Source organism: Ovis aries, chromosome 12 (genome assembly GCF_016772045.2).
Source record: "Ovis aries strain OAR_USU_Benz2616 breed Rambouillet chromosome 12, ARS-UI_Ramb_v3.0, whole genome shotgun sequence".
Classification (NCBI taxonomy): Eukaryota; Metazoa; Chordata; class Mammalia; order Artiodactyla; family Bovidae; genus Ovis; species Ovis aries.
The window spans coordinates 3,786,639-3,801,151 of NC_056065.1; positions in this window are offsets into that span (position 1 = coordinate 3,786,639).

The following is a 14,513-nucleotide window of genomic DNA, read 5'->3' on the forward strand; positions in this document are numbered from 1 at the left end:
GCTTCCTGGTGGAAGAGGCAGGCAACCGCAGCATGTACGTGTACGTCTCTATGGACTGGACTGCGTCCTCCCCCTCCCTTCCTCTCCCCCAAGTCCGTGTTGAAGCCCTAACGCCCAGGGCAATGATATTTGGAGACAGAGCCTTTGGGGGGTAATTAGAACTAGATGAGGTCATGGAAGCGGGTCTTTCATGAAGGGATCAGTGCTGTTATGAGAAGGGGAAGAGACCAGCGCTTGCTCTCTGCCATGTAAGGACACAGCAAGACGGCGGCCATCTGCAAGCCAAGAAGAGCGCCCTCACCAGGAGCCAAATCCACCAGCACCTGGAGTTTGGACGTCAAGTCTCCAGAACTGTGACAAACAAATGTGTGTTGTTCAACAACCCAATCCCTATTATTTTGTTATAGTAGCCTGGGCAGACTAATACAGACTTGTTTGTTAAATACATATTTGAAGTAACCTTGAATAGACACGTGCCTGGTTTTACTGACGGAAAGAGCCCTGTACTAAACTGTTGGGGGGACCCTCCTTTCGCATTTTGGCAGTTTTCGCATTTACCCACTCTCCACGGAGTAGCCGTGGACGAGTCACTTGATGACTCTTATCTTAGATGCCTGCATTTATAAAATGATGAATTAGAGGATCCCCGAAATGTGTGGTTCTGCCCATTTTATGGTTGGAATAGCAATTCACCTGGTAATTTACACACGTAAGTGTGCTAATACTTAGGGTGACTTAGAGTGGACACTGATTGTCTCAATTGTGCTTTTCAAATGAGAGATTAATTAAATCCTAAATTTGGATTTGACTTCCTAGTTAGCAATGTTTCCTTCCTGGAAAAGAAATAGTGTGTGTCAGACAGAGCAGCTCCTTCTGCTGATTTTTTTCTTTCTTCCTGGGCTTATTGTGAGTTCCGACTGCGAAGCTCTCCTGGGGCCTCTTCCTTTCCAGATAACAGCCGAGACAACAGAGCTCATGGTCTCCCCAAGGTTCTTTTGATAAATGGCTGACACGTGATTGATTCATTCTCATCTCACCAGGTACTTGCACAGAAAAGCTGTAGAGAGTGTAATAGCACAAGAGAATAATTTAAAAACTTTTCAGACATTTTGTAAGATTTGATTTTTCTTCTTCCCTCACTTCTGAATGCTTTCACTGGGGTGTCTTAGATGTAAAAGATTCTTTCAAGTTCTTTTGCTCTTGGATCCTCCAATTCTCTGAGCAGGTGACAGCCTCTGGAAATGCATCTAAGGAAGCATCTCATCACTTCCATCCTTTGATCCCTGGGCGCCTTCCACCACCAAGTATGCTAAAGGAAATAAGAGTCTTCCCTGTTAGCTGCGATATAGTGGAACTGAGGTACAACCACAAAGAATTCAGACTAAATCCTATAATGGAGCTGCCTGACAGCTTGAGATGGCAGAAATATTTTTTCCTAGTGATGAGACTAGAAGGATCTTCATAAAACCAGAAAATGTATCATGTATACTTCCAAAAGTTCATCTTAGATCATTTGTCACAATGGAAAAAAATGAGATTTTTGAAATATTAAAAAGTAAGCTCAGTCTCACTCTTAAGATAAATACAAATAAAAATTACAAGAGGATGCTTAGCAGATTGGCTAAATTTTAAAATAACTTCCTCTGTTTCCATTTACATGTAAAGGTATTAAGAGTTTAATCTGCCTAGCGGAAGACAATTTACAGTATCTATCAAATTTCGTAGTGCACAAAGATTAGTAATTACTTGGATACAGTAATTCTACTTCCAGGAATTTATCCCACAGACCTTCCAGACGTGGGCTTCCCTGGTGGCTCAGTGATAAAGAGTCTCCCTGCCAATGCAGGAGATGTGAGTTGATCCCTAATGTGAATGGAGAAGGGAAGGGAGAACGGAATGGCAACCTACTCCAGCTGACTGGGAAATCCCATGGACAGAGGAGTCCGGTGGGCTACAGTCCATGGGGTCACAAAAGAGTCAGACACAATTTAGCGATTAAACGACAACAACAATCTTCCAGACAGGTGCTCAAAGATGTAAGTATAAAGATAATTATTACAAAATTATTTGTAACAGGAAACAAAGAAAAAACTTAGAGGCCCATGAAGAAGACTGGGTAAATAATTTGATAAGCTAGATGTGAGAGTTGGACTGTGAAGAAATCCAAGTGCCGAAGAATTGATGCTTTTGAACTGTGGTGTTGGAGAAGACTCTTGAGAGTCCCCTGGACTGCAAGGAGATCCAACCAGTCCATTCTGAAGGAGATCAGTCCTGGATGTTCATTGGAAGGACTGATGCTAAAGCTGAAACTCCAGTACTTTGGCCACCTCATGCGAAGAGTTGACTCATTGGAAAAGACTCTGATGCTGGGAGGGATTGGAGGCAGGAGGAGAAGAGGATGACAGAGGATGAGATGGCTGGATGGCATCACTGACTTGATGGACATGAGTTTGAGTAAACTCAGGGAGATGTCGATGGACAGGGAGGCTTGGTGTGCTGCGGTTCATGGGGTTGCAAAGAGTCGGACATGACTGAGTAACTGAACTGAACTGAACTGAACATCCATATAAGATACCACTAAAGAATTATCTTCATGTACTGCTATAGGGAGAAAAGGTACAGAAGCATATGAAGGTAATCCCATTTATTTAATATTCAGAAATGAATGGCACAGGTGGCATCTGGGGAGAGAAACTAGAAACCAGTTTTTCTTTTATACCCTTATCTTTCATTGTATACTTTTTTTAACATTTAGATTTGTGTACCATTTGTATATATACTTCAAAAACTAATTAAAATTTCAACACTCACAATAGTGACACAAAAATTCTATAGGAATAATAACTTACATGTATTGAATTTTGCTGTATGTCAGGCACTGATTTTCTAAACCCTTTGCACGTACTTTTAAATTTAATTCAACAAGGACCTTGCAGCATGGGTCTATTATTATCTCCGTTTCACAGAGGGGGAAAACTGTGGTAGAGAGAGACTGAACAACTTGCCCAAGAATTCACACCTAGTCAGTGACAGAGCTGAGATTTGAGCCCAGACACCTTTGCTCTAAGACCAGAGTCTTAGCTGCTAAGTTATACTTCAGTTCAGTCACTCAGTCATGTCTGACTCTTTGCAACCTCATGGACTGCAGCAAGCCACGCTTCCCTGTCTATCACCAACTTCCAGAGCTTGTTCAAACTCATGTCCATCGAGTCAGTGATGCCATCCAATCACCTCATCCTCTGTTGTCCCCTTCCCCTCCTGCTTTCAATCTTTCCCAGCATCAGGATCTTTTCAAATGAGTCTTTTCTTCCCATCAGGTGGCCAAAGTATTGGAGTTTCAGCTTCAGCATCAGTCCTTCCAATGAATATTCAGGACTGATTTCCTTTAGGATTGACTGGTTGGATATCCTTGCGCTCCTAGGGACTCTCGAGTCTTCTCCAACACCACAGTTCAAAACTATCAATTCTTTGGCACTCAGCTTTCTTTATAGTCCAACACTCACATCCATACATGACTACTGGAAAAATGAAAGCTTTGACTAGACAGACCTTTGTTGGCAAAGTAATGTCTCTGCTTTTCCATAAGCTGTCTAGGTTGGTCATAGATCCTATGCAGTTTCAGACCTCCATGACAAACTCTTCATTATAGTGTAGCTAATATGAAACCTAGGAAACAAACTCAGAGGTGCAAGTATGTTTATGTTTTCTTTGAATTAACTTAGATCCGATTCCAAGTCCCCATCTAGCTTTCTCAGCAGAAAATATTGTCTTAGTCATTATTGAGGCTCCAGTAATTGTGCAAGGATTGTGCAAGGTCCTGGGGCCTTTCTTGCATGGTAGAGACCCTGCCAGTTGTCAACCAACCCTGGTCATCTCAGAGATGTCCACTGACCCAGTGCAAGAGTCTCCAGCCACAGCTTGTAGTCTTACCCACTCTCACCTCTACATTTTGAGCTTCTGCGTATTCTTGGGAGATTTTCTCCTTCCTTCCTCCTGCTACCTTCAAAGGCATGCTGAATACTCTCGTCAGTGAACTCAGGTTTTATCTCAGTACAGGAAGATCATTCTGCAAAAAATCTCTAAGGTGAGTAATTACTGAGGGCCTTTCTAACTTGCTTAGATCAAAGGAGAAGAGAAAATACAGGAAGAAGACGGAGAAATTCATATTTCAATAAACTCTCCTGCCACAGAGTCACAGACACGGAAAACAGAGTAATTTTGGATTTGGAATTTACCTCCTTCTTCATTTCCCCTGCAAGTGTTTGGACCTGTGTAGTTCTGGAATGATGATTTTAATAGTTAAAAAAAAAAAAAAAAACACATGTCTTCCATTGATAGTAGATGTGGACTGAGGAACATTTAACCCCTGTGATATGAATGCAAAGACATTGCTTTCCAAAAGGGACAAAACTCTGATGGCAAGTTGAGGACAGTCTCCATTACCACCTTAAACATTCTCAAATAAATATCAGTCAAGTTCCTGGCCGCTGCTCAGCTAACCAACAAACCATAAACACAAAAAAAGAGATAAGATTGGAATCTAAGGAAGGAAGTGCTAATCCAAAGGCCTGGAATCAAAGAGAAGATATTTAAATAGAAACCAGTTTGATACCAAAACTTTAGGAGGGTTACTGCAGGCAGGAAGAAGATATATGATCTAAGCACAGAATCTCTGGACTACAGGAGCCTGGGTAAGAGGTCTGCCCCAAATTCCATCTGCCCCCAATGAAAGCAGAAAGGAAATGTGTAAAGCGAGCCAAGCCACGGGGAAAGAGTCCAAGATGGGTGTGCCTCCTGTGAGTTCAGTAATCGCATCCAGCTCAGCAAAGCTGAGTTTCTTTCCTCTTTGGACTACCATCCATTTTAATGAGCAAGGAGCATTTGATTAGAAGACGTTTCAGAAACTCAAATTTCCCTCAGCCTTTGTCTGAGTTTTGTAGAGGAAAACGAAGAGCGGCAAACATGCCTATGAGTGCTCCTGGTCAGCTAATTCCTGGTCCTTTGCTCCACCTAGTGGATTTCCTTGCTGGAGAGACTCTGAAAACAATACTTTGTTCCACCCCATTCTGTCCTTGTTCATATCAAGTGAGCTCTTTCCTTTATTTCCACTAAAGCCAATGTACAGCTATGAGTCAGCAGGATCTAATGCATCCCTTTTTTCTCTTCTTTATACGAAATAGCATTACATGCGTTATACGATCAGGAGTCACATATAGGCACGGAAAAGCATATTCCACTCATAATTATATCCTCTGAGAGCCAAACTCAGTCAAACCTCAACAGAGTCATTTAATTGAATAATGGCTTGCCTACTTGTTAACTCCCAGGAGGCTTCTTTGAGAAATAATTGGTTAAATAGTCATAGAACTTTTTCAGAAAGTTTCTCATTCGTTCATAAAAACAGATGAAAAAATTATAAAGTACAGCAAAGCTAAGAATCTCAGGTACAAAGGGATTCAGAGCAGATTCTTAAGAAAAATCCATATGTGGAGATAAAGATTAGTATTGGTGTAGGTTTACACAATTACAGTATAAAAAATAAACTCAACCATCTATACTTATTTGCTAGCTGATTTTGCCCTTGTTGATCATCAGCCTTAAAATCAATCAAATAGTTATTCTTTATCTCTTACCAATGGTTGATATTTAATTGTTGTTATGAATTGAATTGTGTTCCCCAAATATTTATATGCTAAAGTCCTAACCCCCAATATCTCAGAATATAACCTAATTTGGAGAAAGGGCCTTCGCAGAGTCATAAAGTTAAAATGAGGTCATTAGTGTGGCCCCTAACCCAGTGTGATTGGTGTCCTTATGGAAAGCGAAAATGTGGAGACCGACATACGTCAAGGAAGAACACCATGAAGACGAAGACAAGCCAAGGGGAGAGGCCTGAAACAAACCCTTCCCACAGCCCTCAGCAGCAACCGACCCTCCCAAAATCCTGATTGCAGACTTCTAGCCTCCAAAACTGTGAGATAATAAATGTATGTTGTTTAAGCCACCCAGTTGTGGTACTTTGTCACAGCGGCCCGAGCAAACAAGCACAGTTGCCTCTGGCAAATGAATAAGAATCTCTCTGAAAAAAACAAAACTAATCCGTAGAATAATACCATGTAATAACTCAAAATGTAATACTAACTCATGTCATAATGTCTCTAATGGTTTACAAAATGTCTTTTCAGTCATGATGTCATTTAAATTTTAACATAGACCTGTGAGACGGGCAGGATAGCATATACTGCTCTGTGATCAAGAAAGCACTAAAATATTAAAATTGACTAGTCAACTTAGTTTAGAATTTTAAAAAGTAAATGCTAAATAAACATAATTTTGCTTTAGAAAAATGAAATTAACCCATAGAATGCTAGAGTTGGAAAGGATCTTGGAATTCTAACAAATTGCTCAATCCCCTTGTTTTGGAATAAGATATCTAAAGTCACACAGCAAGTTGATGATTTAGCCACTGTCTTAGCTCAGCCTTCAGTCCTTCCATTTCTCTCATAGTCTGGTGGGTATTTCAAAGATGGTGGCAAAATCAGCCTTTGATGGTGATTAAATCCAGAACTTTTTGGAAAGAATTTCCTTAACGACAATATGCAAACATAGACCCTCTCTCAGTTCAGTTCAGTAGCTCAGTTGGGTCCGACCCTTCGTGACCCCATGGACTGCAGCACTCCAGGCTTCCCTGTCCATCAGGGACCCTTTTTAAGTATTTGCTAATGGAAACACATGCTAATTAGGAGAAATAATTGTTGGCTAGATGCCTGCCAGAAGATTGATACCCACGTGGAACAGAAAGACAGGTAATTTGATCTCTGGCTGGGCTGATAGGATCCATCATCCCTCCAGACAGGTACTTGGTTGTGGTAAAGGTCTAGCTCTGGCTGGAGGCTGCCCCCATACCACTGAGGATGATTCACCAGAGTGACCTAATCACCTATGGGTCAGAGGCTCAGTTTCATGTGAGGGGGGTGGGGCTGGGGGGACAGAGTCTGAGTAATGCTTCGTGGTGGGTGTGGAGACTTGTTGTAATAGTAAGCATACTGTTTATTAGAGTACATGACGCAGGTAATCGCCAGAGATCCCAAACCCGCTATCACCCAGGATTATGGAGATCTGATCTAATATGAGACAGAGAGCCCAGTTTCAGCTCCACAGCAGAAGCCTTTGAAAAGTGTCCAGGAGTAATTGGCATTTAATCAATGCAATCATTATCCTAGCACATGGCTCCTGGAGCTTCAGGGCCTCTTATAACCACTGAACTGCGAAAGGGAGGATATGTCCGTTTAAATTCACCAGCAACAACATTTGATTTACAGTCCCGGATGAGGTCCAAGTGGAAATACATTCACACATTTTTATATTTGAGAAACACAGGTTCACTGTCAGTAAGAATTCAGTCTTGTATCAATGATAGTATAAACAGTGATGGGCATTTTCCCTTTACAGAGGCCTGATTAGCATTAATTTTGACAGAGAGAAGAGTAAAAGCTCTAACAGGCTGTTAAGCATTTGCTTTTCATTTAATCTTCTCTAAGCCTTTAATGAAACATGGGGAAGAATATGACTGCTCATCTCTCCCCAAGATACAGAAGGAGTGTTTGCTACTTATAATTAGGGGACTAATAAATATTGACTTTGCTTTTGGTTTTGCTTTGTCAAGGGTTATCATTGGGCATCGAATTAAATTTTTAAAGGAGAATATACTTCTCTTGAAGGGCAGACACTGTTTTTAGGCCTCTGTCCTCTCTCCTTTTTCTAGCAGGAGTTCAGTTCACTTTCAACCACCCTGTAAAAGACACCTAGAAAAAAGAGAAAGCCCAACTTTCCCTCTCAGCATCTCACAAGTCTTTCCTGTAGGATCCTTAAGAGAAAGTGGGGAGGGAGAAAGAAGTATTTTTTAATTTTAAGGACCTATAAAATGGTTTATTTGGAGAAGGCGATGGCACCCCACTCCAGTACTCTTGCCTGGAAAATCCTATGAACAGAGGAGCCTGGTGGGCTGCAGTCCATGGGGTCTCGAAGAGTTGGACACGACTGAGCGACTTCACTTTCACTTTTCACTTTCCTGCATTGGAGAAGGAAATGGCACCCCACTCCAGTGTTCTTGCCTGGAGAATCCCAGGGACGGGGGAGCCTGGTGGGCTGCCGTCTATGGGGTCACACAGAGTCGGACACGACTGAAGTGACTTAGCAGCAGCAGCAGCAGCAAAATGATTTCTTAGATCGATGGTGGTCTATTTCCGTGTTTTTCAAAGGGTGCTCACAAATTACCCACTTCAGAATGACCTAAAAAGCTTGTCACCAACATAGACTGCCAGACCTCCTTACGTGTTCTGAATCAGAATCAGCGGCAGCGGGCCCTGGAGTCTACATTGCTGACGAGTGTCTCCAGGGACTCCGATGTGCACTAAACATGGATTCTACTCACCTTCCCTTTGTCTCAACACTGTTGTTCCAAGGCTCGACCTCTTCTCTGTCTACACTTACTACTCCCTCAATTGCATCAAGCCTCTTGCCTTTAAAAGTTTTTATAGGCAAATAGTTCTCAAATTTGTATCTGTGGCCCACACCTCTTCCCTCAAACACCAGAATCCAATATCTACCTGCCTGATTGGTGTCTAACAGTCATATTAAAAACCAAACTCTAATTTTCTCTCTGAATTTGTTCTTTCTCATCTCAATAACTGAGATCACACACTCTTGATTCTGTCCTCCAATCTTCCTCACTTTCTCTCATACTCACTTCCAATCCTGTGAGCTCTTTTATATATGCTCCAGATCTTCCCCTATTCCATGGGTTACTACAGCAGCCTCCTTTTGGTCTCTCTCCCCTATCAGTTTCCTGTATCAATCAGAGTTCAGTTGCAGATAACAGAAACCAGTCTAGTTACCTGAAGCAGAAAGGGATTTAATGTAATTGTGGTAGATTCAGCTATAGAAATCTTTCCCATCCTATATACCTTTTTGCAATGCAACTTTGTCACAACTCCCAAAAGGAAATGGAGTCTATTTTTCCTTTCCCTTAAATCGGGGCTAGCCCTCTGATTAAGGTTGGCCAATAGTGATGTTGTATGACTCCCAGACCTAACCATAAGAGTTTTTTGCAGCTTCCATTTTTACCATCTTGGAAGACAGCTTTCACATAAAGCAGCTTAAGCTAAATAACTGAAAGATGGAAAGCACACAAAGAGAGAGGGCTCAGACTTTTTCAGCATCCCTACCAAAACTCCAGACATATAAAGGAGGTCATCTAGGACCTTCCAGCCCAGCAGAACTGACAGCTACATACAACCACACATGTGAGCTCAAGTGGAATAGTAGAAGTGCCCAACCAACTTATGTTTGGGGGGCATTCATTACACAGCAAAAATAACTGAACTGTCAGGGAAGTTAAGACTTATAAAACCTTTGAGGAGCTGTAGGGGAATGCTCTAGACTAGGCCTCTAGGAACAACTCCCAGAATAATACTGCAGAACTGGCCTGCCAGGGGAAATGCTACTTCTGCTATAATCTAAGAGTCAGGAAGTCATCAACCACTTTCTAATTCCAGAAACACACCACCTTAGCCATGATCTGGGCATCGGGACATTGCTACAAGATCTGCTGGCTGCAGAGCTAAATCACAGTCCTTTTACATTAGCAAAATGAATAGTTAATGTGCTGTCCTTGCCTTTTCCCCACTTAAGTTAGTTCTGAATTCAAGACTTGTACAAACGCATATGACTAGCAAAAAGTGAATTATATTTGAATTTCTAGAGGCAGGAGAGTCTGCAAAATGTAATTTTTAGCTTTTTAGCCTATGTACTGCTGAAAGGCACAAAAGGAAGAATTTTTTTTAATGTTTTATTTCCTATTATAGCATCTAATATAATACCTTAAGGGATGGTCATAAATATTTGTTAATTGGACTAAAATTTGATAAAGGAGAGACATCATTTAGAAATGATTGTCCCTAGTTAGCCTAGAGTATGGCATTCTGTACATCTAAAACCCTGTTTCTGTCATTCCTTTTCATGAATATATGCTGGAGTATAAAGAAAGACTTATTTTCTTTTTAAGATTTTTTTTGTGGACCATTTTAAATTTTTGTATAATTTGTTACAATATTATTTCTGTTTCATGTTTTGGCTTTTTGGCCATGGGACATATGGGATCTCAGGTACCGACCAGGGATTGAACCCACACCCTGGGTACTGGAAGAAGTCTTAACCACTACTGGCTCACCAAAGAAGTCCCAAGAAAGATTTATATTTCAAGATTTTTTTTCTTTCTGGTACTTGCCAATTTGACTATCACTGTGCAATTATCTTGAGTCAAACACATTCGGTTTCTTATGTAATAAATTTTCATTAAAAAGATGAATTTGAGAGGAAGGAAAGAAGTTTTGGAAGGGCAAGCTCGCCCGTCTTTCCTGCTTCCCATGGCCTTGGCGACCATCTCTCTTTGAGGGCTTGTTCTTCAGGATACTGACAGCTTGATTTCTCTGGGTAACATCATGCAAAGGAAATTAGCTCAGTATGTCTTCTACTGAATCCCATCTGTAGTTCGATGTTTTAACGTATTTATGAACAAGACTACAGAGCAATTTTGATAAGACAAGGCAGTGTTCCAGTCTCTGAGAATATTTTTCTCCAAAAAACATTTTTTAAAATACCACTGAACAGCCTGGAAATCTACCCCCACATGAGCAATCTCCAGAAAGCTTTTCAGGTGTCACAGCCATAATAGCAGGTGGTTCCTTTGGGTAGAAAAATTATGGCAAGGATAAGAGATAGAAAGCAAACTGTTTTGATATTCTGGGTACAGTTTTCCCCAAGTGAATCATTCCCATATGCCTACTCTTACCACGGGCTCTTTTCCAAAGGGAGTAGGTTGTGTGAATGGAGGTGTAGATATGCATTCTGGTGGGCAAGCTTCAAAGGTACCCATATTTGGCAGATCCAATTAATCTTGAAATATTTGTCAATCCACTCTTCTACAAGTCTCAAAAGGCAAATTTTGACTATGGATTTGATACCTGTTTTTGCTCCTCTCATAATAAATACTTAGTCTTGTTATGAAGATCCAGTAGTGCTCATCTGAGGCAAGACTGCTTCTGAAATTCCATATAAAAAGATTTTAAATGCAAGCATGGAAGGAACAGTGACACCAGAACAATTTGCAAAAGGTGGTCATTTAATTCACTTTTCTATTATGAAATATTTGAGACATAAAAAAGTTTAGAGACTGAGTATTTACTCTTTAACAATATTTTGTTGCTTGTAAGATAAAAATCTGGATTAATGAAAAAGACTTTGTTTCCAGATTAGAAACGCTGCCTAGGTTTTTTTTCTTTCTCTCTAATGTGTAAGATTAGCATTCTTATCTTTTACAAGCATACCAAGTCTCCCTTACTGAAAAGGGAGATGCTATTGTCACTATCTAACTTAAATCAAAAACCTATTAAGGGAGAGAAGATTCCTGATGGAAAGCTTGACTTTACTCAGATGGAAGACAACCACATTAAAAAACAGAAGGGAGACATAGTCATTCAGCTAGCCTATTCTGGCTTTTTCCGAATCTTAGAGTGGTGTCATTTACTATCTGTGTGACATTGGGCAGGTTCTTCAATGTCTTCACACCTGTTTCCTGAACTGTATGGCGAAGATCCTCTATCTCTTAGGGTTGCTACGTGTAAAACCCTTAGAACAGTGCTTGGTGCTGCTGCTAAGTTGCTTCAGTCGTGGAACGGTGCTTGGCGTACAGTAAATCCTTAATAAGTGTTAATTCACTTTCCTCTTCTTCCTCAACAAAATGTTAGCTCCACCTGAGGGCAGAGATTTTGCCTGATTTCATTCTGGATTCTCAGTTTCTATTTTGCCCACAGTAGGTATTCAATAAATATTTGTTGGATGGACTAACTAATGAAAGTAGCTAGGTTTTAGGCTAAAAGTGAAAGAGAATTTGTCCTAAGTTTTATAGCTTGTGAGGGAAAACAGACCTCAGGTTTAAGGCAGGTTAGGCAGGTAGGAAAGAGTCTGAAACTAAGATGAGCAGATCAAGATTATAGTTTAAATTCTTCTAACTCTCTGGGTGTTGAGACCAAAGTTTTCTTTCCTGATTTCTAAAATGTAACTCCCAATTATCCTGAGGATTAAATTAAACTGTGTGTGAATGCTCACAATAAAATATAAAGGGCTATACAACACAGGTATTATTAATTTTTATCTCAGTAAGTTTGTCCATTGGATGATAATCAAATGATTCTATGAGAGAATCTTGGAAGAAAGAATCTTTAGCTAAGATTTAAGTACTAAAAATATTCAACCCCAGAGGTACCACAGACATAGACTAATTTTTTCCATCTGTGCAGTTTAGGGTAGATTTGGCATACACTCAATACCAGGCAAGAAAGAAACTATGGTTTAGGCTGCTTTTAAAGTTTAAAAAAAAAAAGGCAGAAAAAGAAACTATTTCCTTTTATAAGCATGAATGTTAGAATAGAGAAAGCCTTCATCGAGCAATTCCTCACTGAAGCAAGACTGTTTGATCCATGTGCTCTCCTAAGTTTTCCCACTCCCCATTTTTGTTGTTAATAATAGTTGTTTTGTATATCACGATTTATGTATTATGACCACTTCCCCTTCACCAAAGAAAAGTAATATAAGCTATTCTTTATCAGCCACATGTGACTCAGAGGTCAAATGAGCAGTTCTTTGTAAGGTGAACTTCTTAGATTAGCAGTATTTAAAGACCTGGTTTCTAGAGTTAGGGATTACTCAAAACATTATGGCTTTAAGATTAGGCCCCACCCAAGATGCATCACCAGAACCTGGTTTTGAGTTTGAGAAACTGACTTAAAAAAAAAAGATAAAGGAGCAAAAAAAAAAAAAAAAGTCACAGTGGGTGAGCTGATGACTCACTGCCCCTTCCTTGAACTTCAAGAATGACAAGATAGGAGAGCACAGGGTAGTAAAGCTTCCAAGGATGACAAGATGGAAGAGGGAAGAAAGGCAGTGCCCCACTGCAGACCAGATGTTTCAAGAAAGAGAGGAAATTCAGGGCTTAAAGATTTATTTATGTTCTTAGAATAAAGGCAACAAATATAATTTCCATGGTCAAGTTGTTAAGTGCATCAAAAAAAGGATACTAGAAGCTGACTCTGTGTTACCCTATGGACTGTAGCCTGCCAGGCTCCTCTGTCCATGGGATTCTCCAGGCAAGAATACGAGAGTGGGTTGCCATGCCCTTCTCCAGGGATCTTCCTCACCCAGGAAGGTGGTTTTTCCAGTAGTCATGTATGGATATGAGAGCTGGACCATAAATAAAGCTGATCGCCGAAGAACTGATGCTTCTGAACTGTGGTGTTGGAGAAGACTCTCAAGACTCCCTTGGACTGCAAGAAGATCAAACCAGTCCATCCTAAAGAAGATCAGTCCTGAATATTCATTGGAAGGACTGATGCTGAAGCTCCAATACTCTGGCCACCAGATGCAAAGAACCGACATATTGGAAAAGACCCTGATACTGAGCAAGATTGAAGGTAGAAGGAGAAGGGGATGATAGAGGATGAGATGGTTGGATGGCATCGCCAACTCTATGGACATGAGTTTGAGTAAACTCCGGGAGTTGGTAATGGACAGGGAAGCCTGGCTGCTGTCTATGGGGCCACAAAGAATCAGACACGACTGAACGACTGAACTGAGCTGAACTGACAATTCTTGGAAGGCATAGGGAACCACTTATAGTTTACCAAATAAACCAGATACTTTTAAACTCCAGCCCATTGATTTACACTGCTCTCTGCCCAGAACTCTCATCCTAGCTAGCAAGCCCCTAGTGGGCTTCAAAGCCTGGCTCACGTGGTCTTTTCTCTGTTGGTTTCTTAACTTCTATTCTCTCCTACTACTCGGAATGATTATTCTTTTGTTTATGGAGTCATTGAAATTTAAGCATCCCATTCATTAAGTAGATTCATAAGGTTCTACCTTTTCTCAAACTTACTGAATACTCCACAGGGGTATAGGTGAGCCTGTCATTGTGCAGTTCTTGGCACACCATATGAGCATAATACAGGTTTGTTGAATTGATTCAAATATTATTAATAGAAGAGGACCAAAGCATAAACAAATTTTCTAGGCCTGGGAATTATGTTAGGTCTGGAAAGTGTATGAGAAATCCACATATGAGATTTGGCTTTTCAGTCTTAGCAGAGAGCATGTAATTTACTCTGATTTTTAAAAAGTGTCATGAATGTATTTCTCTATATAAAACGTTATTAATTCACCTTTGGCTTAGAACTGGCCCTCCCATAACCCAGTTAGCCAAAAGGTAGCTGAGTAATTTGAAATACTCTCCAGCTGGAGTGGAAGTGCATTTGGGTTTTGCTTCAATCAGTGAAACTCTGTCTTGCTTTGCTTTTCAAAGAGCCTCTCAGTCAACCATAGCCTTTGAAGGCATGAGCAGAAGGGAAGCCAGATGAGCTCTGTTGAATTCTAAACTTGCCACATTTTTAGCTCTAGCATTA